Source organism: Diabrotica undecimpunctata, chromosome 5 (genome assembly GCF_040954645.1).
Source record: "Diabrotica undecimpunctata isolate CICGRU chromosome 5, icDiaUnde3, whole genome shotgun sequence".
Classification (NCBI taxonomy): domain Eukaryota; kingdom Metazoa; phylum Arthropoda; class Insecta; order Coleoptera; family Chrysomelidae; genus Diabrotica; species Diabrotica undecimpunctata.
Window position 1 is genome coordinate 154,614,568 of NC_092807.1, and position 25,722 is coordinate 154,640,289.

The 25,722-nt window shown below is 32.6% G+C and overlaps 1 protein-coding gene and 1 pseudogene across 3 annotated transcripts in view; both read left to right on the forward strand.

Annotated features, from left to right (window-relative positions):
- The window catches only part of LOC140442020 (uncharacterized), a 1,060,727-nt gene that overhangs the window by 585,975 nt on the left and 449,030 nt on the right, over positions 1 to 25,722 (forward strand). The window lies entirely within an intron of this gene.
- Positions 711 to 805, forward strand: LOC140442548 (U6 spliceosomal RNA; annotated as a pseudogene).

Genomic DNA, 25,722 nt, shown 5'->3' on the forward strand with positions numbered 1-25,722 from the left:
AAACTAACCAAAAAATGTAAAAAAATTGCTTTTAAAAGCACTCTAATTGTGGGATCTTTGTACAAGTCGAAGTTTCCTTCGACTTCAATGCACTAATAGCACACTCATCGTCTATTATTTTCAAGATAGTCAAATAACGCCAAAACAATAAGACTTAGACCGAATATATGCTTAACAAAGTATTTCGAGAATTCAATGAGGAATATAAAAATGCAATGAAAATCAAATAACGAAGTTTTGACTACTTCCGATATAAACAAAAATAGCAAATGTTGACAAATATTTTCATTTTAAAGTTCACTATCGAAATCCTATGTAACTAAATTTTTATATCTCTTAGATTGGCAGATACGTCTAATAGGCCACACCGTGTGACATATTAATATCTCAGTTAAATTTTAAAGCAACTTGCTTAAAATAATTTCTGATTTTATTAAATTATTACATAAACGAACAGTTTAACAGGTAAGAGGCAATTTTCGCATTAGAAACCACGCAAAAATCCCGGTGATGAGTTTACCTATCTGCGGTGATGAGTTTACCAATCTCCAAAGGATGCCGGTGATCAGTTTACTATATCTCCGAGGGTCTAATAATTTTATGGGGGGCTATATAGTGATGAGTTCGTACACGTCCGCTTTGGATTTTTTTTGGATAGTTTTTAAAATAAACAAACATAACTTGTTTTTGTTTATAAAATACAGTTTAACTTGCTTTGTCGGTACAGATACTAAAATTGGAACGATACAGACAATGGCTCCTGCGCAAGGATGATACGCAAAATCGTGAAGTGTTCCACATTCTTAAACCGCACATCAGGAACTCGAAAACTGGTCAAAGAAAAGAGGATTTCAGTTTTCACTCAGCAAATCAAAGTGCTTGTTATTTACTAAGAAACAGAATCCAATTAAACCACAGCTAAAATTATATAATCAAATCTTAAATTACGCTGATGACATTAGATTTTTAGAACTGATCTTTGATGCGAAACTAACATGGAAAAAACATATACAGAAAATTAAAAAAATGTGCCAAAATGGAATTATGATTATAAAAACTATCTCTAATAAGAACTATGAAGCGGACTATAACCCTTCTTCTTCTTAGAGTGCCATATCCCTACGGAACGTCGACGACTACCATGCTTATAATATTTTTATACTGATCTCGGTCTTGCGCTACGTGTAGCAATTGGTCCGCTGTCAAACCTGTCCACTGCCGCAAATTCCTCAACCGAGAGAGTTTCTTCCATCCTATCCATTTCTGTCCTTCGATTTTACCGTTGAGAATTAGCCGAAGGAACTCATATCTTGGTTCTCTGATTATATGTCCAAGATATTCTAGTTTACGCCTCTTAATAATATTTAATAGAGTTCGTTGATGTCCCATTCTTCGAAGAACTTCTTCGTTTCTGGTTCTGCTACTATAACCCTAATAAGACCTAAAATAGATTACGGTTCCGTAGTACATGCATCTACCAACGAATTTATATAACATCACCTTGACGCTATTCAAACTACGGCATTATGAATAGCTACAGGAGCATTCGGACCAGCCCAACAGAAAGTTTGAGAGCAGAAACTGGAGAGGCACCACTTAAATATAGAAGGATGCATTTAACTCTCACATATGCATTTGCCTCTAATTTTAATCCGAACTATCTAACTAGATACAACATATTCACAAATCGTTTTAAAAAATTTATATACTGAAAATAGAAATGTGAAACCAGCATTCTACGAAAGAGTTAGGTATACTCTTATGGCTTTACAAATTCCGATACCAAATACTTATTCCAACTTCAGAGCAATTCCTCAAGCAATTTGATTAACCCACAGAGAGACTTGCACACCCTCTAGAATGACATTTGGGTGTTACAATTCAATGGAGCGATGTGTATTGATTCTTGTTATCAGAAACCACTCCACCGCGCTTCAATGTTTCAGGCCATCCCTGTCCGCCCTATAGCACTCTGATACACGATAGGAGCACAACTATCAGCCAAATGCTTTTCGTGTGGAAGTCCTGGGTACAAGTAACTCCTACACGACACGATATCCTAACCCGATCAATGCAGACTAGTGGGACGCGTTTTTTTCCTGCTTTCTCTAGTAACGTATTATTGAACTAAAATTGCTGCGTACTGGGGCTTCTTTTGTTGGTAGAGCTCCGAAATATCCAGACTTTATGTGTTTGCCAGAATTTGCTGTTTTTGTGTTTTGTGCTTTCATCGATCGAACGCATTATATCTGTCTCAAGATCGGCTTGGGTGATTATATAATTCTGCAAACTTAATTCTGGCTTTTTCTGATATTTTATCTATCACCGTTACTTGTTGCAGTTCTCTTAACAGAAAGCGTTCAGCGACGTATCTGGGTACATTTGCCGTTTCGCTGAGGATGTTATTCTGGGCTGCTTGTATTTTCTTTTTATTTCAATTGCTTATGTGTCCCCATGCGAGAGATGCATATGTGATTATTGGAAGTATGATGTTGTTTATCAGTCTCATTTTCGTCTTTATGCGCAGTTTTCTTTATTTACCTGTGAGTCCTCTTATTGCTGCTCTGGCTGTTGCTGTTTTTTGAATGGTTGTGTCCACGTGTTACGTGAAGGTTAAGCCTTGGTTTATAGTGACTCCTAGGTATTTCGCTTCTCCTTTCCATTTGATGGGATTATCTTGTACTAACCGCTGTTTCTCTGGGGTTTCTCATATATTTTTAAATATGATTGCTTGTGTCTTTTTTAAATTAATTACTATTTTCCATTGGATACACCATTCTTCAATTTAATCCAATGCTGCCTGTAGACTGTTGACTTCTACTTCTAAGTTTCTGTGTTTGGCCACAATCGCTGTGTCGTCTGTATAAAGGCTAAAAATAAGAGAGAAATTCCTCCACAATTTCAAAAAAACAAAAATTACGGAGTTGATAAGTGTTTATTTGGTTTTACATAATACAATCGTATCATATGTCCCTGAAAAAATAAAAGTCCAATTATGTTGTCGTCCATGCATCACAACCAGCTACAGGAACTAAGTTTCCTTGAGGATAATAGAATAGCTTTCTACAATTCATCGAAATCGAGTTGTTGCACTTGATCAAAAATGTGCACTTTATCGTCCAGGTCGAAGATGCCAGCGATGGCCTTTAGTAATTTGTTATTCCAAAATGGATTTTGCTTTAGTAAACAGTCACATTAGTTTTCACGCAGCTAATCCTGGGGTTAAAAAAATCGATCTGATTTTATTCAAGAGCTGGGTATGAGTCTTATAAATGAAAATTTAGAAGTCAGATTCACGATGCCAAATTTGTCTAGAGAATTACGCTCGATAATTTCTCATTAAGATTAAGCTAGACTTGAAAAGCCAGTTGTAAGACGAAGATGCTACTTGTATCCCAAAGGTAAGGATAACAAACATTTCACAATTTGGTCAGAATGACATAGGACCATCTTCAAAACACATTCACTTCAGGGAGTTACCTGTACTATATGCAAAGAATAGATAAACACTTACAAGTTGTTTAAATATTTTTGTCGCAATATTCTAACATTACGAAAAAAATATGATTGTTATTTTTTGTATGGTTACTCTATTATAATTTTCTTTTGTATTAAGTTGAGAACAGAAAATGAACAGTTAAACTCATTTTAAGATATTTTTTTTTTGATATAATAATGAGTTATGTTTTTGATAAAAATTTCTTTTAAAATTTCTATAATTTTTATTATAGCATCTTAATTTTCTTGAAATAAAATTTAAGTTTACAAAAAATCTCTTTTTTATATACACTTACGTTTATCAAAAATACAAAAAAAATAATAAATATATTTTTATATCTTGTTTAGAGGTTTTTAAAATTCGGGTCATCTGTGACCACAGTAGTTCAGGGTTACCATGTGTTCCACGAGTAGCTCAAATATGGTAAAAAATATTCACAGAAAGTTTTTTGGAGCATCTCAAGTAGTCCACTTCATAACGGGAGGGATATTCAAGATATACTGTGAGAATGAAATGATAATGATTGCTTTTGTTTATTTAGTTGGACTTTGTATATTACAATGTGCAGATTTTTGATTTTTAATAAACACATTTTTATCTTTTTATCAAGATTTTATATGTATAGATAACAATTATATCGTTTATTATTTGTAACTATAGAAAAGTCAGTTAGTTTAGTTCTTTTCCAGTTATATACTACGAAAAATAAAGAAATTTTACTGTACATGTAACTAAAACGTTTAATATCTACTAAGATGGTTGTTCCGTCTTAAATGGATAGTTGAGCTGCTGTTCCGATCTCGTTCTCGCAGATACTCTTGGGATTTTAAAATTACAACGCTCCAGTTTTCACAAGATTCCCACTATACATTACTTTAAGATATTAAGGACGGCGTTTTACATGGTTTAAATTAATTTTCCCTTTAATAAATTAAATGAGAATTGAAATGTATTTTCCCACGTAAAACTAGTTAGTAGACTAATTTATATCTTATCCGAACTTTGATTAAATCAAGAAATAAAGTTTTATTAAATAATGTAAACTGTAGCTTAGTCACGCCCAAATCTCCCCTACAGGAAGGCACCATGGTTTTAATTAAATTACATACCCTGCTTTGAGAATTTATTCGGAAAATGAATAAACATTTTCCTACCCATTGCCGGAAATTAATTAAGCTGTAGGTTTCGTATGTATTTTCCAAATATGCGTAAAACTCAAAAATGTAAAGCGCTTTCGTAAGTTTTTTATTAACAATACAAACTTTTCTTACCAAAAATACCTATAGCTGTACGAGTTTCTTTAACAAAAAAAATCGTTTTCACTTATTTTTTACCAATTGGAGTGTTTGAAGCTACATTTGCAAAGAAGTAATTTTTTTGATTAGTAAAGTCGAAAAATAAATTACCAGTTGTTAATAAATTCAACAAAAATTCATATACTAGTAATTTAGGAGGATTCCCTTGCCAGCTCTGGATATTGGTGTTTTATTTTCATCCAAAATACGTCAACACTTTGCGAATAAAATTAAATTTAAAGAATGCCATCAGAAGTTAAATGTAGAAGATATTCCTTTCATTTTTGTGGTATTGTAAGTGTCCTAGTAGTCGGCACGGGCCCGGTTATTGGAACTTCGAATATTTTTGCTGTTTCATAAGAAAAGGAGGAATCCGTAAATACTAATCACAATACTATTTGATAGATGGCGCATTCTTGTTTGTGGGTATTATAGGTATTGGTTTTGTATTTGCATATTGCTACAAATGTTGGCTTGCGATTATTGACACCATCCTACAAGGTAAGTTTTTTAACAATTTTCTTAAGAAGGCAGTAGGTTTGCGATCTATTTTTATTAGCGACTCTCCATTAAAATTGTAGTATTCAGTAATGCCCCTTTTAAGAATACAATTTAACTGAAATTTTGCGTTTATTTTTGCCTATTTTTTAAGTGGTTATTAAAAATAAAAGGGTGCCGGTTACTAGGCCTTGGGGAAGTGCCACGAGCAATGATTGGCACTTATGCCAATAACTGAAACTCCGGAATTACTGGTAAGATGTAGTTGTCGGCATTAGCATTATTAACTGGCATTTCGATTATTAATTATTAAACTTTTGGGATGAATACATATACATATGAAAAAATAATTAGATTTTTTTGGAAGGTGAATATTCCATTTTTTTTTCAGATTGTTTACAATGCCAAAAGTCAAAAGGAATACGAAATATCAGAAAAGATATACCAAGGAAGTCCTTCAGAGTGCTTTAATAGACATTGGAAATGGAATGGCAAGAAACTGGCTGCAAGAAAATATGGAATTCTCAGACAAACCCTTCAACATAGACTGAGTGACAAATTCAAAAAAACTAGTCACGGGCCTGCAACGTACTTAACAAAACACGAGGACGACGTGTTGGAGGAGTGAATTATTGACTGCCACAGGAAAGGTTTCCCCAGAAGGAGAGATGATATTCAGTCTTCAGTGAAAACCTTCTAGGACGCTAACCCACGTAAGACTCCATTCAAGGACAACCAACCTGGATGACACTGGTATGAAGCCTTCTTTAAGCGTCATCCAAACTTGACCCTGTGAACTCTAGAAGCGGTAACTAAAGCGAGCAGCTGCGTTTCTGAGAAGGACATAAAAAATTGGTTCTCCAACATCGAAAATTATTTAAAAGAGAAAAATTGTTTTGATATATTGCAAGATCCAAAAAGAGTGTTCAACGGGGACGAAACTTGTTTGCTCTCTTTTCCAAAAGAGGATAAGGTTGTCGCTCCTCGCGGTGCTAAAAATTTATACCAGATGGATTAAGGAACAGCAAAGGTTAATCTTACTGTGATGTTCACCTTCTCAGCTGCTGGCTCAGTAACTCCGCCGATAATCATTTACCCCTATAAAAAGTTTCCTGCTACTGTTGATAAAAGTGTTCCTGATACGTGGGGAATAGGAACAAGCGACAATGGCTGGATGAAATCTAAATTGTTTGTGGACTATATTTCAAATATACTCCATCCCCATCTTTTCGAAAACGAAATACAGTTTCCCGTCATTCTTTTTGTAGGCGGTCACAAAACACTAAGCTATGAACTAAGTACCTTTTGTACGAGGCTTTAAATAATACTTATTGCATTATATACAAATGCCACCAGAATCCTTCAACGAGCAGATGTTAGCTGCTTTAAACCTCTGAAGAATGCCTGGAAACGTGCCGTTCTGAAATGGCGAAGAAATAATCCCTTCATTGGATTGACCAAAATTCATTTTGCACCAATATTAGAAGATTTCTTAACGTCACTAAAGAGTTCTTCAATTTGTAAAGGTTGTAAAGTTTGCGGATTGTATCCCTGGAATGTCAAATCTATTGACTTTTCAAAATGTATTGGAGAGAAGACAACAGAACTAGATAGAGCTGTTGAAAATGTAAACGGAAAGGAAAGTTGCGAAATCACATATGATGACTTTATTTCCATTATTGGGCAAAATAAATTAAACCAACTTAGACAGTAAAAAAAAACTGGAGGAAAGGTGATGAAGGTGAAGATTTCCAGTTGCAAAAATATTTTTAAGAATTAAAAAAGGGGCAACTGCTGAATCATGCAGTTCTAGTGCAGATGATTCCTATGTTACTGTGTTGTTTTGATGGTGAAGAGTGTGAGTTACATCAAAATGAAGAGAGGCGTTTCGAAAAGTGTCAGCTGCCTGTACCGTATTTAACCCAAGAAAGTATTAAAGATATGGAAATAGTTTTCGGAGATAGTGTACTTATACAAGAGTAACCGTAAATAATAAGCTACACTATAATGGAACCAAATTCCGAAGACAACTAACTTGGTACGATTTAAGAAAACCTAGAATTTCAACAAAACATAGAAAATCAACAAAATATTGATCAAGAACTACCGTACGTACAAGGAGGCAAGAAAAGTCAAGAAAGCAAGTGCAACAATCAATGTAATACGTCAAACAATTGTGATTCTATCGTGGAAGCTGATCACGAGTTTCGCGACAGTTTGTTTTGGCAACTGACACCAGAGCGAAAGTCTCAGCGTACAACCGAAAAAATACCATACGTAATAACATCTAGTGAGTGGAAAAAAATTCATGAAGAAAAGGAAGAAGCTAAGTTACAGAAAGAGATGAAGAAAGAATAAAATAAGAGAAAGCGTGAAATAAACAAAATGACCAAAGTAACAAAGAGGCCAGAAAAACCAAAACACGTCAGCTACTTAACAACACTTTTGAGAGAAAACGAAGCTCAAATGACCAAAAAATCCATTATATCAACCCAGCGGAGTTCTTCAAGTTCAAGTAATTTAAGCAATGAGGGGATGTCCACAATCCCAATGCGCCTCCGTAAGGATAATATCATTTGTTATAAGGGTATATATATTTGTTATCATTGTGTTTTATATGTACGAAAAATGCAACCGTAGCAAATTTTGGAATTAAGTGCCAGAAATGTATGAGAATGTACCACTACAAATGCCTGCTGAAAAAAGATTTATACACACCTCATTATTTATGCAAAGTGTGACAAATGAAGGGGGAAGTTTCCAATATTTTCTGTTCATGGTATAAATATTTTTATTTTAAGTTTCAATGAAATTTTGTTTATTCGGATACGGTTTTTATTTCAAAATATTTCAGCTTAAATTATAGTTTTTTTATAAATATAATCCTTTATTTTAAATGATTTGAGCTCTTATTGTTTCATTCCATTACTAGGAAAGTGGTGCCATTAACTACAGCAAGACGTGTGACAATTACTGCAGATAGGTGCCAATGACTACAGCCATGTGAATGCCAATAACTACAGGCAACGGGCCAATAACTAGTACTTTCTCTGTTTTTAATTTAAATCAATTTTGTTTAAATATATTAACGTTATTATTAAAAACACTTGTGTGGTCAGAAAGGTAGGACATCACACCGCCCAGAATAAGAGTTCCCGAAATTGTGATTCTTTTCTTGTGGAAATCAGAAATATTTTTCCCGGGACATTTGCTTAAAGTGCCAATAACTGGGTGCGTTACCCTATTAGCCAGATCGATTAATTTATCCAAAAAATGATTTAAAATCCATCTACGCCCATTATCAGCTTTAGAGTGCAGGTCTGGAAAGTATGTCAAAAGTTGCTCTTGTAAATTCAAACTCTATATCATGCAAAGAATGTAAGACGATACTGCAAAACTTTGGTCTGTTGAATTATCTTCAACAATTTTTTGAACACATGGAAAAGACACAAACATTTTAATTTGTAGAGAGATTGACCAGAAATAGAGATTTTGCACTAAATGCTTTTAAATTAACTTTAGCTGTTGAAATTTTTTCTTTTCTTCCTTGAAGGTTCTTGTTCAAATTGTTAAGGTGAATAAAAAAGGCGGCCAAATATGCTAATTTCAAGAGCCAAATAGGATCAGAAATACGATAAGCATATTCAGATTTTGCATCTTGTAAGAACATTAACAATTCAGGTCTTAGTTCCAGATCTCTTGTTAATACCTTTCCTTTAGATAGCCACCTAACCTCTCTCTATCTGTGATAAAGAATATTTTGATGAAGTGAACCCATATTTTGACAAACGATTTTGAATAGCTGGGTTTGCAAAACTTTACCTTTGATAGAATTCATAATTTTTATTACCTCCTTGAGCACGTCATTTTAATCGGAAGGTACTACCTATCTTAGCAGCCAGAGCCTGTTGATAAAGAAAACAGTGTGTTCAGGATATGATGCTGCAATTTAGACAATATCCTGGATTTGCAGGACAAGTTTCGCACACGTATGTTGTATCTGTCCGTTTTTTTTTTTGAAACAGCATCTTTTTCTGTCGAGTTGTTTTTTACCTGGAGTCGTTTCCTTTTTATTAGCCTATGTTCGATATTTGATGCTTTTTTTATTTACGTTCTCATAAGGAGGTAAAAGTTCATTTATGATTGCCATTCTAAAATCAAATGATGACGTTTTCTGTCCAGAATATATCTTATATAAGTGAAAAGCATTATTGAGCATCATGTCCGTAATATGAAAAAAAAGTTTCTTTGGCCACCTTATTGTTTTTCTTTCGTAAAGGTAGTATGAAATCATTTGATCAAGGTGATCTACACCTGACATATGTTTATTGTATTCAGCGACAAGCAATGGTTTAGTACCTTTTTGTTTTCTTTTATTTTCTGCTTCAACCATTGTATTTACATATTTATTTGAAATATATAAAACATCCCTCTTATCATTCCACTTTCCTATTATTACTCCTTTAGCATATTGCGCAATGGTTTCTTCATTTTTCAGTTTACTTGAAATAACAGCTTTGGGTGTCATTTTTCTATTAGAGCGAAGTGTGTCGGTGCAGTGAGTCTGATTCTTAACCTTTAACTACGGGCGCCCCTCCATTAGTCATAACTACGTGCGCGGTGTATTCTGTACACCACCGACTAAAAACGCAAATAAAAGCTACAACTAGGTATTTTTAGTACATATATTGTATATAATAAATGTAGGCATATATTTAAGAGAATGTCTTAACATAAAAAATAATACATAACGAAAATATAAAGATTAGCAACAAATATAAGAACAAAAACTCAACCACTTCTATAGATACAAGGATTTCCACAGTTTTCACTGTATTCCTTCACTCAACCGTTTTCTCCAATTTTTCCTGTTTAGCCAGTCCCCTTCCTGTAGGTTTCTTTTACTCATTGCTTCGTCCACCTCATCTCTGAAAGATCTTCGGGGTCTGCCTCTCTTTCTTCTTCCTATCGGGCTCCACTCTGTTATTCTATTTATCCACCGATTTTTGTCGGCTCTTCTGACATGTCCGTACCATGTTAATCTCTTCTGTTCGATGTAGTCTATTATGTCGGAGTTCATTCCCATTCTCCTCTTAATCTCCATGATATTTATTCTGTCTCTTCTTGTTACTCTGCAGCTTCTCCTTAGGAATTCCATCTCTGTTGCTCTTATTTTGTTTTAGGTTTTCTTATTTATTGTCCAATTTTCACACCCATAAGTGAGGATACTTCTTGTCATGGTATTATATATTTTTTTCTTTGTTTTCATGCTGATGTTCTTATCCCATAGTACCGGGTTCAATTTTCGTATGCAGTCTCTTGTTTGTCCTAGTCTATTTTTTATCTCTTCCTCCGTTGTTCCTTTGTTTGATATTATGAAACCTAAATACTTATACTTGTTTGTTCCTTTGATTTGTTTACCTTTGTCTATTTCCAGCTGTTTTATTTCTGTATTCTCCGTTGTTAGGTATTCAGTTTTCTTTAGGTTTATTTCCATCCCATTCTTTGTATATTCCTGCTCCAGTTTTCTCATCATAAAACTGAGGTCATCCTCGTCTTGTGCGATCACTATTTGGTCGTCGGCAAAACTTAGCGTATATAGATATTCGTTCCTTACTGGTATACCCATTCCTTCGCACTTTCTTTTCCATGGTTTCAGGGTTTTTCCAGGAATATTTTAAACAGGGTGGGGGATGTGGAGCAACCCTGTAGTAGTCCCTTTGTCGTCTTAAATGGCCTGCATATTCTATTGCCCGTTTTGATAGCTACTTCGTTATTCTTGTAGAGTGCTTTTACCGCGTTTATTAATCTTCGTGGAACTTCGATGTCTTTCATTGCTTCCCATAGCTTGGTTCTAGGTATTGAGTCACCACTTCTTTTTCTCTAAAAATTACCTTCTTGAGATTCTTGTATATTAGCTTAACATTAAAAATATTATAAAACTAGTATATAAATCTAAAAACTAGGAGTAAATAATCATTCACAAATGAACATATTTGAGAATATGTGTGCTATTCACTTTCGTTTTCTTCCTCGTTTGCGTCTACTAAATTACAATTTGCACAAATTGTAACAGAGTGCTCTTTACAAACCATTCTATTACATTTGTTGCAAGATATTGTTGTAACTCTATTTTTGCTCCTTCCACGACAATGGCACCTCCCCCGTTTTTTTGCTGGTGGTTCTTCATCGTGGTCGTCTTGTACGTTTTTGTATTTCTTCAAGAATATTTTTAAATCCAGAGGTAAACTCTGTATTTTCGCCCTCTCAGAAAGATGAGGTCTTATCAATGCCAATGATAATTCTTTTAGAAAAACTCTTCTATATTTTTGAGGATTGTCGATGTTGGCAGCATTGTACAGGATCTGGCTGTTAATTCCGGCAATATTCAGGAGTTGAAAAAACAATGCCACAAAAAACAAGACCACAAAAACAACTAGAAGGTCGTTAAATAGTCCAATAATAGGTACTCACAAATATCCAAATAGATAACGGTATATTAAGTTATGAGAAAATGCTAAAATAAAATATTTGATCAAATGTATTATCATAAAACTAGTTTTATTATAATAAAATGAAAGTTTTATTAAAATTTTAATAATAAATTACAAATTCTTTTATTTAAAACGTTGCAAAATGTCTAGCTTTTGTTACATATAAGTCGCTATACATTAATAATGCTATTTTTTAGTAGATAAACGTAATATAAATCTCACAAAATTTACTTACATAACTAGGTGCTTGGTGTACTACATACACCACTGGTAAACTTCTCCTGAATTTTTCCAACCGTCAGTCTATCTCTGCAGCAATCAATTTTACAACTGTTGAGGTTTATAGCTGACACATCAGAGATAGGTTAGGTAGAGGGACACGTGCACAACCAATGCTTATCAGAAATAGCGGCCAATTTAGTGCGACTGGTGTACTGAGTACACCGTAGCCCGTAGTTAAAGGTTAATTAGAGTTCTGGCTAAAGAAAAACTGTTGTAATAGTTGTCCATATAAATATGATGGCCAATATTTAATAATCCATCCATTAAATGTAGGACAACTTTTTCAGAATGTCCTTTACCGCCAGTATCGTCTAAGATACCAGTATATACAGCAAATTTCTGAGCAATACCTCTAGGGTTTGTTAATAAATACAACTTTATCCCATATTTGTGTTTTTTGTTTTTAATGTATTGCTTGAACATAAGCCTGTCGCGAAAAAGAACCATGGACTCATCTAGAGATAACTTACATCCTGGATAAAATATTTCTGTCATTTTTTTGTTAAAGAAATTTATTGTCGGTCTTCTTTTGTAAAGTCTATCTTCAGGTCTAGATTCACCTGCTGAGGGATTTCTGGAGAAATAAAGTGCTCGCAGTATCAGCAAAAACCTGTTTTTACTCAGACTAGAAGAAATTCTGGCGTTATTGAATAAAGGGTCTCGTTTCCAATAATCGCGTATCCTTGGTTGTCGTACAAAACCCATATGTAAAAATAATCCAAAAAATATTAATAATTCTTCCTTCGTCACATTTTTCCATGAACAAATTCTAGATTTTTCTTGTGTCTGCACTGATAAAAATTATTTACTACGTTAATATTTGTTTCATCAACTACAAATTCTAAAATATCATCAGTAAATATACTACGAAAAAAACAGATTGGAGTGTTTTCTGGCAGAACTGTATTGAATCACTGATTTTTTAGAAACGGAAAATCTTTCATTCTACCTGGTACATCTTGCCAATAGATGTCGGAACATTCATCTACAGTTTCTTCAGCCGCAGGTTGTTGTAAATCTACATTTTCTTCAGCCGCAGGTTGTTGCGATACAGATATTACTTCTCCGATTTCGTTCTCACTCTCCGAGTCCGTTCCTGTCCATCCACCATCAAATTTCTCCTCCAATTCAAAATCACTAAACTCATTACTATTTTCCAACATTTCTAACAATTCATACACATATATTTATTTTATACCTAAAATTTAGCAAAGTGTTAAACACTATGGGGAACACCAGTGCAGTTTACCGTGCCTCTTAGTACAACGAAGGGTTTTCTGCGAATTCCGTTAATTGTTTAGAGATGTAAGTGGGTTGAATGTACTGTATTAGCATGTTTTCTTGGTTGTATGGTTACTTTAAGCCACTTTCACACGAAGTCAAGATTTACCAAATATAGCACAAAATTAATAATTACTAAATTTACTAGAGAGTTGGAACTAAGTTCAGTATAACAGAGTATATTAGCTTCTTTTTTGTTGGTTAAGGAAACGCATTACAAAGTAATAAATATCTAAAAATTGTAACAAAGTGTATGCGAACAGATACGTAAATAAAATTGGATCACGTATTCCTCTCATAAAGTGGTTGATAGCTGATAGAGCTTGATTATATTATACCCTAAAACAAAGCAGAAGCAGCCTCCGATAGACAGTTTAATCGGAAATATAAAAAGCCATGTAATGACATTGGGCTACGTTTGAAGAAACGGTCGTAAAGGAAGTTTTACTGCTCTGCTGGTATAAAATACTTTTCCTATTACGATTCAGACGCTGCGGTGGTGGATGTCGTAAAACGGTTTTTTGTCTGACCAATTATAGCCTCGGCTTTCCTAGCGCATAAAATGACAAGAACAGAAACATGATTTTGGTTTAATCGTGATGGTGTTAATTTAATATCAAAAAACGTTAATATAACGTGTAACATCGGCTAATTTTTTTGCATTGGTACTTTTATGATACATTTAACAAAATTGGATTGTAAATAGTTGTTTTTAAAGCTGCGATCCTTCGAACAAAAATAGCAAAATATTCCTATTGGTAGAAAATACACAAGATAAGTTCCTCAAAATAAAAATAAGTAAGCCAAAGAAGTCAAAATTTGTAGATTATTCAGTTTTTGGAACCAAAAATTAGATTATTGCCTATATCTGTTCCTTTTACAATTTTCTGGATCTAAATATCAAACTGAAAAGCAAAATAAAACGCGAATATCAGAGATCATCACAAAAAAATCAAATTGTGGATGTTAAAAGATGAGAAGATTTACCAGGCAAAACTGCTCGAAAAACTGAATGAAAGATAGTGCTCTTATTTGCCTATTATGTTCCTTTTTGTAATGTTATAAGCATTTCTGTTTGTTTCATCAAGTTAACGTCACAATTCTAATTAAAATGTCGCCTTTCAAATTACGAATGTGCGGATAAAATTGATGCTTAATACATCGCTGAAATTGGTGATGAAGTATATCAATTCGTCAAAAACGTTGATTGTGGTTACATAATCAAATCGGAACTCGGGATGAAAATTGAAACAACTACAAAATGTTTCATGCGCTATTGCAATCTACTGGAAACCAATATATTTCGCATTTGGCTCCTACATCTGATTAGTCCGATGCTATTCTGTAATTATGAAAATGTATGCTTTGTGTGTAGATTCTATATCTGCCAGTGACGGCTGCAAGAAATTCTTACCACGGGTTTAAGCATAAAAGGTCTGTTTAATTTTAAGGTTATGTAATTATCCCTTAACTGTGTGATAAAAAAACTTTCTAGAAATAAAGTAACTAAAAACAAAATCAATATTTAAAAATTTTCCATAAACGTTAAATATTTCTCTTGTGGAACATTCAATCAAAAATTTATTCATTGTCTCTTAAAATATATTAGAAATTTAAGTTTAAAACCAATTTTTTTCGTTTAAAATATGCTATTTTAAGCAGTTTTAGAATTAGCTAACTAACTGGGACTTCTCTCAACCTACAATTTGCCTTATTATCAATACGTCCCTAACAAAATACTTTAAAAAGAAAACTACAAGCTGCAATAGTTAATAAATGGATCTTATCTAATGCATACCAAACTGTATCAAAACTTACTAGGTGAACAATAAAAACAGATGAAGCGATACCTTACAATAATAACCTGCGTATTTAATACAACAAAATGCTAAGTACAGAGATCTGAAAATACAAATACATTTGTGTTAAAGTTCCTTCTTACTCTTAATAAAATAGAAAAAAGAATGGCCAAAAATAGATCCGTCCATCTGGCTTTTGTTGATCTTAAGAAGGCATATGACTCAATACCTAGAACCAAGTTATGAAAAGCAATGGAAGACATCGAAGTTCCACGAAGATTAATAAACGCGGTAAAAGCACTCTACAAGAATAACGAAGTAGCTATCAAAACGGGCAATAGAATATGCAGTCCATTTAAGACGTCAAAGGGACTACTACAGGGTTGCTCCACATCCCCCACCCTGTTCAAAATATTCCTGGAAAAAACCCTGAAACCGTGGAAAAGAAAGTGCGAAGGAATGGGTATACCAGTAAGGAACGAATATCTATATACGCTAAGTTTTGCCGACGACCAAATAGTGATCGCACAAGACGAGGATGACCTCAGTTTTATGATGAGAAAACTGGAGCAGGAATATACAAAGAATGGGATGGAAATAAACCTAAAGAAAACTAAATACCTCACAACGGAGAATACAGAAATAAAACAGCTGGAAATAGACGAAGGTAAACAAATCAAAGGAACAGACAAGTATAAGTATTTAGGTTTCATAATATCAAACAAAGGAATAACGGAGGAAAATATAAAAAATAGACTAGGACAAACAAGAGACTGCATACGAAAATTGAACCCGGTACTATGGGATAAGAACATAGCATGAAAACAAAGAAAAAAATATATAATACCATGACAAGAAGTATCCTCACTTATGGGTGTGAAAATTGGACAATAAATAAGAAAACCAAAAACAAAATAAGAGCATCAGAGATGGAATTCCTAAGGAGAAGCTGCAGAGTAACAAGAAGAGATAGAATAAATAACATGGAGATTAAGAGGAGAATGGGAATGAACTCCGACATAATAGACTACATCGAACAGAAGAGGTTAACCTGGTACGGACATGTCAGAAGAGCCAAACAAATCGGTGGAGCCACCAAAATCGGTGGATAAATAGAATAACAGAGTGGAGCCCGATAGGAAGAAGAAAGAGAGGCAGACCCCGAAAATCTTTCAGAGATGAAGTGGACGAAGCAATGAGTAGAAGAAACCTACAGGAAGGGGACTGGCTAAACAGGAAAAATTGAAGAAAACGGTTGAGTGAAGGAATACAGTGAAAACTGTGGAAATCCTTGTATATATATATATATATATATATATATATATATATATATATATATATATATATATATATATATATATATATCTGGTTGGAGACGGGAATAGGCTGTCATTAAAAAATTCAAAGATATTAAATACTTTCTTTGGTTGTGTGTAAGTAAATAAGCATTAGTAATAGCCATTTTAAAACGCATACTCTTTATGGTATGAGTACTCTATACAAAAGTAATATTCGTTAATAATTGTTGTGGTAAGTATTATTTTTACCTAAGTTTTTCAAAAATATTATGAAATGATTGAAGATAGGGACCTAACTAAAGTGTACAATTATAATGTAAAGCCATTAATGTTACCTTATTTAGCATAGTCACTATACTAATACTAAGCCTTACAAATGGATGATTCAAGACTTTTATAACAATTCTATGCAATACTATTAAAACAAAAACGTAAATATGAGAAACTGCTAATATTTGTTCTTAATTAGTATCATAACCTTAATTTTCCAAATAATACAATTACAATGTTTATCCCAAAATGACGAAATTTCATAGCAGTGAAATTACCTGTAAAATTACTAAAATAAATTTATACAACAAAGATTTATTGTCCACGTTTAAATTTTATGATGCAGAACTGCTCCTTTTCAACATTAATTTGCAATAATTCCCAAAGTCGTAAATGTCGTAATAAATAAATGTAATTTACTGGACGCGATCAAATTTCATTTCCGAATATTAATCTGGAAATATTTCGAATGGAGATGGTTTAACCACCTTTATAGTTTCGAACAAAAACGAAACAGTAACGGATATGCTTACTCATTTACATAACAATATCGAACAAATGACAAATGTGCTGCAGAAATTAAACTACTGATTATTGTCAGGTAAAATATATCATTGGTCGACATTTTCTTTACGAACACACATTATCAGGATGGTATGTAAATGGTTATTTTATAATGGGAATTTAACAACTACAACGCTATCTAAAAGTAGTAACCTGCATTGATTTATTAGAACAAGTTGGTCAACAATGAGATTTTTTCCTTGTCTAAAGTTCTAAAAAGCTAGTGCATACAGGTGATAGTGGTGAATTAAGTAAAATGAAGGAGAAAAGTAACATTGCACTATTTTAGCAAATTTTACTAAATTATAGGACCCTTAAGCTAGCGGGGACAAATGAGCGAAATCCAATTTAAACTACGTGATATTTTTTCACAATTTTTTTACTAATTTATTACCACCCTAATAATTTTTCACCACCAAACAACCCTTAAGGGGAGCGATTCTGCTGACTTAAGGTTCAAGCTAGCAGAATTCAGAAAAAAACGTGCGTGCTCAAGATTAATTGAAAAATTACTTTGAATAATTGTAAAAAATAAATGAATTATTTCAGTATTATAAAGTGTTATGTGTATGTAAACAAAAGTGACCTCTTTTATCACACACTATATTAGAACTGACTGGCCTACATTAAAAAGGGTTTTAAAAAATTCACATTTTTTTTTAATTTTTAAAAATTACAAAAGAGAAAAAGAGTTTTTAAAACCGTCTAAGGTATGTTAAATAGATGAATAAAAATATTAATATAAAACTTACAGCTACTTGTTACAAATCCAAATCAGATTCAGAAGATGAACTTTCAGAACCAAGATTTATAATAACTGTCTCGATCATTTTATCAGTAATATTGTCCAGCTTCCACATTTTCTCCTCTTCTTTAATAGTGTGATTTACTGCCTTTTCCCAGTTTTCAGGTTTTACATTATTTACGGCCTCCAAAAACAACTGTTTAACATCATGAATTTTAAAAGTGGTATTTTTTCTTGAAACTTCACTCTTTATCTGTGCCCATACCAGTTCAATCGGGTTTAATTCACAATGATATGGTGGGGATCTAAGTACTGTCATTCCACGATTTTTGGCAATTTCATCAATTTCGTATTTTTTAAATTTTTCTTTGTGAAGGGCACACAACGAATAAAGTTCCTTTCTTATAGATCCGGGATGGTACGTAATATTTTTTGAACTTAGCCAATTCTGCAAGTCTTTTTTTAACCACTTGGTTGTGGGCAGTCCTTCTATAAGTCTGGAGTGATAACTTGCATTATCCATTACTATTACACAGTTCTTAGGAAGAAGATCTATCATTTGTTCGAACCATTCTTGAAAGACATCAGCGTTCATGTCTTCATGGTAGTCACCGGTACGAGTTGATTCAAAAGTTAATAAACCACCTTCAACAAAACCGTCTGAACTGCCAATGTGTACTATTATCAGCCTGCGTCCCTTTCCTGATGGTGGGTTTAAACCAGTAGATAAGTTATTTACAAAAGCGTGCCTTTGACTTGTAACAGTTTCATCCTGCCAAAATTTATTTGGTGTATGACCCTCGTTGATCCATGTTTCATCAAGATAAAATATTTTTCTTTTTTGGTTTCTCATTTCCTTTATGATTCTTAGAAAATGTCTTCTCCATATGACAATATCGCTTCTTTCTAATAAAATACACTTTCTGGGATTCTTTTTCCAGCGGAATCCTATTTCTTTTAAAAGTTTCCATAACGTACTTCGACTCATTTCTGGGTAATCCTTATCATCTCGAACTGAGACAAGAACTTTATCCAATGTTGGAAATTCTTGTCTAAAGAAGAATTCATGCACTTTCCGTCGAAGTCCTTCTTTAAAATGATATTCTATTTGAAATTTTGGTTTATCTGGAGCATTACGTGGCATTTGAAAACTACCACATTTCTCTTCTTTAATAACTCTGTAAATCGTAGATTTCCCAACACCAAGTGTACTGCTAACTAACTCAACGGTCTCATCAACACTTTCACATAAACGTTTGTCTGTAAATGATTTAAAACAATTAAATATTAATGTTTTTTTATTAACTGTTAGAGGACCAATTTTTGGGCGTTTACACGGCACTTCCAAATTTTCCATAACACTAGTATACACAATAAACTGCACCTTGCAACTGAAGTACCTACTTTTAGTGAACTGTTAAGAATTTTGAATACGCCACTTGGATCTTCCTATATACAAAATGGAAAAACCCACTATCACATTTTCTGTGGAATAAGTTTAGAAGGTAATTATCTAGTCAATTACTGTCGTAGATTCCTGGAATTAAAGAATTAAATGTTTAATTGTTGAAACCTTTACTTCGTGGAATGCACTCATTTCAGATAAAATAAAACGTTTTATTTTATCTAAAGAATGAAACTTTATTTTGCAAATAGGCAAAGAATTAAACTTTATTTTGCAAATAGATAAAATAAAACGTTTTATTTTATCTAAAGAATTAAACTTTATTTTGCAAATAGGTAGGTACTTATTAAACTTTTATTGGTTATATATAACCAATAAAATAAACATCTTACATTTCTTGCAAATTCATTAGTACCTGTTAACCTCCATCACTCCGACACTGGCAACCTTATTTAGGGATTAGGAACCCTCATAACTATTGTATTCTATTCTGCTCCAACCTTTATACCTGGTATTCATACTCAATTTAAAATTGTTTTCCTATATACTTCTGTAAACTGACAAATATCTGTTTTTCATTGAGTCACCCGTATCAACAGTTTAGGGATTTGCATACATAATTTATTGTTTTATTACTCTCTCATACATAAAAATACACTATTGTAGAATTCCAAAAATAATATTGATGATATACCACAGTGCTCTGCTAGGTTTTTATGAATTTATTGCCACACTTGTAATCATTCACCCCTCAACTACTCCTTATAAGTCAATAATTCTGTTGGGTTGATATTTAAGGTGATAAAAAACGGGTGTGGCAGTCCAGTGGGACAACCGGTAGAAGTTATACTTCTATACACGCGTTCGTCGTTACAAACTTATATGGGAGTCAATCTGCACAATCATATTTAATGCTATAGGTAAGAGAGAGCAAAAAGAGAAAAAGAATTAGGTATACAGGTATATGGTGCATCGTTTGCTGTATATAAACATTTGACCTGTAATAGGAGTATAGTAAGTAAATGAAGGATTGAATCAATATTTTAATGAAAATATATATTTTTATTTTCATATATGTATAAAAGAAGTTGAATGCAAAAAAAAATTTTTACACATACTCTGCAGTAAAATTTTGTTTTTTAGAATAATTATCTTTATACTATATATCATTTTCTAGTATACATTCCTGGAATTTAAGTTTGGTGTCATTAGAACATGGAAATTTATTCAGCCTATGACTGTGGTAGCTGGCATTGTCCATCACAATTACACTGATTGGTGCTATATTTGGCAATAACTTCGTTGAAAACCAGTTTTCAAATACCTCTGAATTGGCGTTATCATGATAGTCGACACGGAAGTCATTATTGTTTTTGCATTACAAGGGTAAAGCATTAGGTATAAAACCATTTGAAAATAATTTTCTAAAATAATTTTGCCTCTGTTCTTTTTGTACTCTATTTAGAAATGATAAAGTTTTGTACATATTTAAATGTAGACTTTAGTAGACAATGATAAAGACCGGCTTTTAAACATACCTGACAATCGAATAAGTAATGCAAATCGAAAATAAAAGTACAATCCCGTCCAGATGCGATCCCCCTCTGCCTTGCGGTAGACACTTATCGATAATAAATATTAATGACTCTCTGAGATCTCTGGTAGGATTTTACTGTTATGTTTTAAAATATTAGTTTGTGTAACAGTCGTTACTTTTATTACAATTTACATTAAAATAATAAACAATTTATAGTAAAATAATTTCAGAGATGTAGTATGGGTTGCCTAACTTTAAGTGTTCATTTGCCCATTAAGTGTGTATTTTTAATAATTTAAGTTGTCACTCTGATCTACTTTGGTACCATTGCGAACCAGAGAGATGACAGGAGATGAGGGGGGGAGTGGAAACTGGCTTTAGGTTAACTTGGTTAACAAACTAGGAATTACTTTTCACTTTTGATCTAGAGTTTGAAGTGGTACACACAGGTGGCAGTTAGCGAAAGAAAATCCAATTATTGCATAGAATTTCCTTCACTTCAAGAAGTTAAATATTCCAAGTATAACTATAACAATTTAATTGACGGTGTTTTCGGAAACTCGGGGAGTTGAAGTGAGATTTCTAGCACGGAATTAAGTAGCTATCTGGTAAATAGTAATTTTTTTATATTATAAACAATAGAGTATTTTATCTATATCCTATTATTCAGATTCATTATTTCATATTTTAATATAGTATTTTGTCCAAGGCCATTATATTTTTACTCTATGTGAAGCAAGGTCACGCTACATCCGATTGGATGGGTTTTTTTATCTACCATAATTATCTTTTTGCTCCGGTTTCTTATGCTGAAAGAAACTTTCCTCACTTCTTCTTTGATTTCTTTTTATCAATGTTGAGATTAGAAGTAACGGGGAATTGTTTTCAGCCACCTACCATGGAATTATAAATTTCCCTCAGAACATCCGAGGGAGAGTACCACTTCAACTCTAATAAGAATCAGGGTCATTTGGGACAAGCCAGGGAGTATTGTCTACTCCACCCTCATTTTTTCTCCAGCCTGCACCTAGAGGTAGGGCAGGACAGTCATCATCGAACTAAGCCAATTAGCACCAGCTCCGTGCTAATTTCGGACCTCAAGGAGGACTTCGCTGGGACACCGAAGCTATTCGGGAGTATCCTTCCAGACAACTGTTTCACCTAGGAGGACAGTTGGTTTTTACTTCAGAACTATATATATATCTTGTTTCACCAGTTATAGGTTTTTTTTTATAACATATATATATATATATTAATTAATATAACTCCCCTTGGTGTAAGGTATCGGTAAGTTTGAGCTCAAATTCTACCCAGAGATTATCTTCCATTGTTTTTTGTATTAACCATTTATTTCTTTATTAACTTTAATTATTTCATTATTAACTTTAATTATTTCATTATTTGTCTACTTAACTAATTTTTTATACTTCATCTTGCGTTATTAACTCCGGTTATTATCCCTTCAGGATAATATACCGTTTCAATTGTTTAATTTGGCTTGTTCCCATTTATATATATTACTTATTTATTATATTTGAATTTAGAGGTGTTTAACAATATTGTTGGTCATATTGTAGGTAAGTTTGATATATTTACTTGGCTATACGTTCTTCCAACGTTAGCATTATTTTGTTTAAGGTTGTTTTAACCTAGATGTAGGTTGTACACTCTATATCAGAGTTATTCTGTGTAGTTTTCAACTTTTTATTATAGTTGTTTTCAACATTTCTTTTTTTAAAATATTATATTGTGAAATTTTCATATACTTTTTGGTAACTTAGAGATTGTCAGAATCTAAGAAGTTATATTTAATAAACTTGAATTTGTTTTGCATATAATTTTTTTTATTAATATTTCCTTACCTTTTTACATTTACAGCATTTTTGTTTATTAGATCAACTTTAATTAATTTTAGCAGTATACGATACCTGGAAGAGTGACCGTTACTCTTTTTAGAGTAGTATCCCTCTTCTGGCGCCCTCAATTTGTTTTCTTTGTTAATTTTCATTATATATATTCATTTTTCATATCTTCTTTTCTATCCATCATACATATTTTCCTGATTTACTGTCTTTAAAAGGCATGCAAATTGGCCGTATCCATCCTTGAGTTTCTAGTGGTCATTCTCCTGCCTACATTGCTAGCCTAGCCACATTCCGTTCAATATTTTTTTTTCTTTCATACTTCTTTACTTAATTGTTACCTATTTTATCCCCTATATATAGACCACTCTTCTTATACCTCTCTCCTCCTACACACCCCTGTATTTTGCCACATTTGCTAGACCAAGGCCATTGGAAATTTGTAATAGTTGTATAAAGTAGTTTTAAAACACTTCAAACATTCAGAAAATTGTTGAAAATATTTTTAAATATATTAAAAATTAAACAATTTATTATCAGCATGTAATACATATTTAAATTAGTTCCTGTTATAAGGTTCAATAAAAGCAATTTGCTACAGACATTTAAGAGTCGCATTTTTAAATCACTTTATCGCCAACTTCCACCGTTATTACCGTGATAGTTTATTCAGTGTTTGCTAATTGGGAAAAGACAGTAACAGTAATATGGTGAGGATATTAATGATAACGACTGCAGTCGCTATTGCCGTGTCGCCGCTCGGTTGGCCAAATGACGACATTGGCGTTGCCGTTCAGAGGGAATGTCACGCGAACTGCTTTTAATATGCAATCAGCTCATTAGAGCCCTTGACGGCCCGTCACGATGAGGCTCTAGAACACGCGACAATTTTCTCACTTGTTGAGTTTACTTCAAGTGGGCAAATAGCCAGATTTACGGTGTCTCGTAAGAGAATAAAATTTTTTAGAATATCATGAAGTGCAAACGGCACTCTACACGCTACAGATTTTCCTATTGAGACTTGTTTTAATTAGGTTTCTTGTTAAAGTAGTGTACACTCATAAATAATGGATATGTTTTTATATTATTAGTAAATACATTAAACGAAACAAAATGGACTCTGTTATATGTAACATTTATAAATCACCATAACCAATAATCACCAATACATGGGTAACAAACAAACGACGTGAGACGTATAGTACATAATTATAGCGTGCCATCAATATATGGATGGTGTTCTGCAATAATAGTCTAAAAATGGGCAATTTTTGAAGTCTTATATCCTAAATAAGATGAGTATCAGCCAATCGGAAAACAGGTTTCGGACCTCGGTATCCTGAGGTCCTAAACCTGTTGTCCGATTTAAGTGATTTTTTTAATATGTTATAGCCTTATTCCTTGACAATATCGTTATAGTAATATGGTTACTAAATAGGTAAATTTTCATTGTATACCGGGTGTAGGATTCAAACTGTGTTTTTGAAGTTATACTTCTATACGCGCGCTCCACGTTGGAAATTTGTATGGGAGTGAATCTGTGAAATCATTACATATGTAAGATAATGAGTAAGAGAGAGACAGAAGATATATTTTCTCTCTCTTTCCCTCTCGAATATAAAAATGTTCCTTCTGTATATATATTTAATATTATATATATTATATATATACATATAATATTATATATATATATATATATATAATAAAATATTTATTAATATTATTATTTATGTATTATGTTTTTGTATTATTTATTAAATGTTCATAATTATATTAGTCTTTTGTATTTCAAAATAATAATCTCAATAAATCACTGTATGACCCAGAACTGTCAATTTTGGTTTTGTCAGTTCTCGGTAGTATAGTAGTCAATATCCCCGCCTGTCACGCGGGAGACCGGGGTTCGATTCCCAGTCGGGGAGGACTTTTTTACAAATAATATTACATGGTAAATTAAACATATATGCGTAAGTAAAAAAGTTATGTATATTATTGTCATTTTTAAATACTTTTAAATATTGCATTTTAATTTGTATTGTATTATTATATTGAATTATGTTGCAGTGTATTGTATTGTACTTTTATATTAATAACAAAATAAACAATGAATTTTACTGCAGAGTTTACTGCAAAGAGAAAAATATTCGTTTTGAAAAAAAGTCATTTGTTAGTAAAACTAAACTGTTAACTTTTACTGTAAACAGTAAAAATCCAATGAATAAAATCTTCGAAGAAAATTCAAATTAAAAATATTTTGGAAATCAAAGTCTAATTAAAAAAAAATTATGTATCAATAATGGATGTTGCCGCCTCTAGCCCTTAGGACTTCTTGAAGTCGGTTTGGCAATCCATTCATGATATCCTGGATATCAAATCATCATTCTAAACTTTTTGAAGCTAGAGATGTTTGAGCTAATATAATGTTTTAGTGTTATGGAAAAACCTGAGAAGAGTCATTAAACATGTATTATTTTTTTTATTCGTTATTAAATTTTTGTTTACATAATTTAATTTATTTCTGCCACCATAAATTGTTTAATCAAAAGAGATATTAAAACATTATTGTGATTTCTGTGGCAATTAATTAAATATTGGTGTATTCCGGAATAAATTTTACATTTATCTTACAGATAAGTAACCGCAACATAATTTGGCGTGAAAAGATAAGTACTTACATTTTACTTTATAAATAAATGTCTATTCTTCAGATAACTATCTGACAGATAGGACAATATTTATCTGGAATTGAAAACACTGGCCCTTTCATGTAATAAGTTTATTATTTTAAAAATTTAATTTTTATTTCTTTTGAAAATTTTTTTGATCCTAAAAAACTGGCTGCGAATTTGGCGATCGGTAAAAAATATAACACAAAACTCGAGCTTCCGCAACA